Raw genomic sequence first — 5413 nt, 5'->3', positions numbered from 1 at the left:
GAAAAAACAGAACGGGAAAACTAAATCTAGTATAAAAGGCTCACGTAATTAGCTGCCCAAAGCTAGCGCGTTCCTTGAAGGCGACAAAGCAAACATTAAGGGTGGTGAATTGAAGGAGGAGTGTAAGAATGTTTACGCATAAGATGAGAATTATACAAGCTTCTGTGCTCTTTCATTTGAACATGATAGCCGAAAAACGTAAATTCCCCTAGGTTACGTAAGTTCCCCTAGGTTACGAGTTTCCCTAGTGTGAGGTGGCCTATGACGACTTGCCCTTTTTGACGAATTCGCCTTTGACGAGTTAGCTGTGACGAGTTCACTTTTCACGACTTCTCCTAGACTCCTGTCACAAATATTACAGCATTCTGCGAAAATTGTACTCATAAAGATTGTTTGCACGGTTATGAATAAACACTGTTATGACCAGGCTGTGTACCCGGGGCACCGAAGGCATGGACCCGGCGGATCCAAGCACGGTCCTCGGCGCTAATTACCAGCGACTAGTATGTCAAGAAGTGAATGAAAAAACGTTTAAAAGTGTTTATTCACAACGAATCACACGTTGCGAATCGATGCGACCGGTGTTTTAGAGCCGGAAATTTCGCGCGATGCTTTCTAGTGTTGCAAGTAGTCGAGCACTGTCGTGGTCTTCCAGCACCCTCAAGATGTGAGCGTTGAGAGCCCGGTACTTCGATGGTAGACCGGGCGGTTGCTGACCAGCATCCAGCTGGGCGATCCTCATCTCTTGCAGGACCTGCTCTTTCTGAAGGTATCCAAGGAAAGACCAGACGCTCGGCCTGGTGCAGTTGATATTCGTCTAAAAACATTGAAAGATAGCAACTGGTATAACTGCGGTAACGAAAACGGTGAGTCGCAAAATATTAGGATGATACATACCTTGAAGCTGCGGTGTCAAGCTTTGGCTGAGTTGTTTGCGCGCGGAAAACATTCTAAGACCGATCTATGGACGGACCAGATGCTCGTCGGGAATGTGGCTGACAGCAGCCCGTTGCGTCGATGACGTCCAATATACGTGTCTTTGAAGTAAAGCGCAATTTGAAAGGCTTCTGGTGGAAAAAAGTCATGACGTCTTCAAAAGCGTCTCCCACCTCCACCGGTAGCAAAAATGTCAAAGCAGCTGGGCAGCATCCTCACTTGGAATTGAATACACGTGCAATATGAGCTACTACCTTTGTGAACTCTAGCGCGAATACACGAGCGTACCAGAACGGCGAAATCTTCATCTGACCCGTACCGTGCCTGAAATCCAAACTTGCAGAGCTTGTGGTAAACTACCTGACACAGGTGGAAAAAACATCCTTGAACTTGCACCTGCCGGAATATGTTTCCGGTGGGGATGATGGCTGCGGACTCAAAGTCACAGTACGCCAGTTCCAGCGTAGGTTGAGCTAAGATACTCGAAAGTATTGTAAAAAACTTGACAAACGCGCCAGCGGCTGTCTCAGTAGCAAACATTACCAAGTTCAGCATTTCATGCTTAGCCTGAATAAAATTACTACCTTTGGTACGTTACTTCCGTTTTGTTCGGAAAGAGAGCGTACATCAATGGTACCACGGCGGCGTCTTTGTACATCACGTGGATAGTGTACACTTGAAAAAATATGGACGGTGTAACCTTCAAGGTGCCGTCCATAAATCACACCTTAGCCCTTGCAAGTAAATCAATGTTTCGCTGTGTGGCGAATACCAGAATTCTGTTGCGATCCTCCACTCCGCTGTCGTGAATGAGGAAAGATTCCTTTTTTAAGGAAACCTGCAAATATGAAATAAAATTATGATTATGCTCCACATAAAAGATTACAAAAGATTGGCAATTTTCACGTTAATGCTCAGTCCCAATTCGAACCTTATACTCATCCGGAAAGACAAGATCTTCTAATGCTGCTGTTACGGAGTACGGGTTTCTGCTCTCCTGCCTCTGCTTGCGTATCGTACGGCGCAGTGTGCTAGTGCACGGCATCTGCGACGCTGTGTGGTTGCTTACGGACGCCGCCGCATCAAGCAAAAGTTGCTGAGGCTGTTGAGTTCTTTCAACGTGATGGACAGAAAACAAAAGCCGTTACAGAAAAGCAATGCACATACGGGGTTCCGGGAAACTTAGCGAACGCCACTTTAAAAGTATGTATGCCCATTTACACTGTTTTACCGCTTCATACATTATTTCTCACGTTCATACATTGATCGGACGACCTACCAGCTTTTTCCTTCATGGCATTCCACACTTTAGGTAGGTTGATAGCAGTCGGATCTGCGGCGTGAGTGTGTTCTCCGGTCTTCCTGATGACAATGATGATCCTTCTATCCGTTGTGATTTTGGCCTTGCAATTTCTTCGGTCTCTGGAGACCCAATGGGCGGCATCTTGGAGTTCTCTGCTACGCGTGTACGAATAACCTTCGTATAAAAGCATGGGAGCCCCACGCTGTGTTTTAGTAAGCTTAATCCCGATGACCCGGTCATGCTGTTTGGCGGTCCGCACATTTGGCCCTATTTATATATATACACACAAGCAGGCAAAAAGCTTCAAAAGATAACGCAAAAAGAAAACAGAAAAGAAAAAAAAAGCAAAAGAAAGAAAAAGTCTACCCCGTTCCTCCACAGAAAGAGTGTGACGAATATTTTTGGAAGGAGAAGAAAAAAAAATAAACCTGAAAAAAAAAACAGTAGAAAAATGTGCATTTTTTTGCAACAAGAATGGAAATAAGAAGGGAACAAAAGCAGAGGACCCCCCGAACTCTGAAGAGGTCCACCTGGGAGTAATTATAAGGGTAGAAGCCCGTAACTTACTCTCCCGTGATTCTCGACATCCGCCAAAAATGGAACCTGGGGACGACTTTTCCTCGTACGAGAAGGCCAGTGCTACCACTTTTCCTAGTACGGGATCACCTAGAACGAGATGCCCTCTTTGACCAGTTTTCCTATGAACAGTTTTCCTAGGGCGAGTTGGCTGCGACGATTGGGCCGGTTCCCACGAAATCCGCGTGACTATAAGGTGCCTTGCCCGAGAGTCCCTATCTCGAGATGACACTGTAACAAAAGGCCGGTGTGACGAGTTGCCCTATAACACGCTTTTTCCGTGACGAGTGGCTTGTGACGGGTGGGCTCGTTCCCCTTTGAGATGAAACGCCCAATGAAGAGTAAAAGTATATTCAAGAGGAGAAGCCGCAGAAGCAGTGAAAAAAATGAGCACTGGAGACTAGCTTCCGTGCAGCTATTCCGGTGTTTCCCTGTTATGACCTAATGATGGTTCCACTTTTCTTTAGATGGGGGCAAGAGGAGGTGTGCATTCAACATGCAGTCTTCGGTGCACCTCCACTGAACAATAATAGAGACCGTGGTGCCAGACCTGAAGATATCAGGGCAGAAGCGGAATTCCAATTATTCCTGTTTGATCGCGATTGGTTGGTAGTAAATAAAATGCAAAAGTCATGTGTTTATATAACCTTTAGTCTGTAAATTTCAGTACAGAACAAGAGTCGGTGCTTTGACGTTCGGACATTGATGAGGGCCGCCGACGGCGTGCACCGATACCCGGAAGAGACTACGCTCGTCCCTCCCAGCGCTCGAGGAATGACCGTTTTGGGAGAGATCCTCATACTGATCTCCAGGCTCACGACGGATGCGTCGCGTATTGTGTGCGTTAGCGAGCAATGACCGGTAAGCCGCCTGTACCCTAAACCGGCATCCAGCTCTGCCTTCCCTCCACACACCAGGGGAGAAGGCTCGCATGCCCGTCGATCACTCCCGCCACCCGCAGCCATCGGAGCCGCCGAAGCAGACATCCGAGTGTGCGCTGCCGTATCCCGGCCGAGATTTAAAACAAATTTTAAAACAAATTTATAATGCATGTTTCTTCCTGTAATTGTTGTTACTTGGGTTACTTGGCCAACTTCACTCTTGAATGTTTTCCATAGGACGACAACGAGTAGAACACTAACTGAGGCGAAATGAAAGTTTCGCAGGAACACGTAAGGCTGCTCATATGTGTGAAGGTGAAAGCATTACTATTTATGACCACAGGTTTATTTTTAATAATTTAGTTAAGTTCATTTAAATAATTGAAATGAATTTTAATCTTGGCTCATACACACGTAGTTTCATAGCTAACAGTTGTTTTCTTGAGGAAACAAAAAAAGGGATGAAGAAAACAATTCTCCTTAACGCGAAATTGATGAACAGCGCTAACCGAGGTCTTCTTGGCGACGGCGCATAGGTACTGCGTCTCAGGAAGTGATCGCGTCATCAGCGAACGCACGACGGCGCGCGATGTACTCTGGCTTTATCTCGTAGCGCATCGCCGCTGGGGAGTATGCCTCGCACGACCTCGCCATACCGCCATCCCCCTGACACTTTCTGCATACTGTCATGCTCTGTCCTGCTCACTCTATCTTCGGTGGCCTCCTCGTTCTCTCGGTTACAACAAGGCCGATACTGAGGGATTACACGAAACCACAGGAGCGGCCCAAGCAGCAGACGCCGATGTCCAATAAGTGGAAACGCTAAGGGTCCCCATTCGCTTCCGAGCTGTCGGCCACTCATCGGTAACTCGGCTGAAAAATTCATTGAGCGCCAAAGAAACGACGACCGCAAGTAGCGTCACACGAAAAGCCTATCGGAGTTCGAGCTTTAGAAGACCCATAAAAGTGGTTATTGGCCAAGCACATGCCGACTTTCGGCGTGCGCAATTATGGTGGTTAGCGTGGTGAACAGGGAACAACGCAGCAACAAGTAGGTAACTAAAGAGCCACGGCACTGCCTTGAGGAACACCGCCTGCTCAAACTAGAATGCAGCGTATCCAAAATAGCGTGCGAGATATTGTTACACGTTCTCTAGGAATTGATCATTTGTGCATCCTAACGCAACATTGTCCGACCGTCTACGTGCTGTTCCCTTGCGCCATTCTTTTTGCCTGCAGTTTAGGAGGCGGACGGCGCGTCGCTGCGACGGCTCCATCTCTTTTGTGACATTTAAACGGCCTTAGTACTCATTTAGGTGTCTGCGAGATGGGTTTTTGGTATCGGCGGCTGTGTGTGAAGTATATCAGCCAGGTGGTATAACGCCGTGTGCCAACTGGGGCTGGCCGCGCAAAAAGGGAGTCAACATTTCATTTTTGCGCGGTACGGGAAAGCTCTCGCTCGCGTCATCAGCGAACGCATGAAGGCGCCGATATATTCTGGCGTTATCTGGTAGTGCGTCTCCGCTCACGAGCATGCCTCGAAAGACCTCGGCATACCGCCATTCCCCTCACACTTTCGGCATGAATTGTCGCTTCATTTGGTTACCCTTCAAGAATATAATGCATTAAAAGGTCACAGGGCTGCTCATCTAGCTCCAGTTTGGCAAAGATGTCTTGCGAAAAAAAGTGAGAGTTCGTGCGATCCCAACCCATTGTA

General features: G+C 47.5%; 1 pseudogene; it reads right to left on the bottom strand.

The window, feature by feature from the left end:
• Window positions 1–586: 586 nt before the first annotated feature.
• On the bottom strand, window positions 587–4885 carry LOC144144090 (uncharacterized; annotated as a pseudogene).
• Between the last annotated feature and the right edge of the window lie 528 nt (window positions 4886–5413).

The sequence above is a fragment of the Haemaphysalis longicornis genome, unplaced genomic scaffold (assembly GCF_048455015.1).
Source record: "Haemaphysalis longicornis isolate Haplotype H1 unplaced genomic scaffold, Haemaphysalis longicornis Haplotype H1 scaffold_60, whole genome shotgun sequence".
Taxonomy (NCBI): domain Eukaryota; kingdom Metazoa; phylum Arthropoda; class Arachnida; order Ixodida; family Ixodidae; genus Haemaphysalis; species Haemaphysalis longicornis.
Note: the sequence above shows the minus strand (reverse complement) of the source record. Positions and strands in the feature narration are given on the sequence as shown.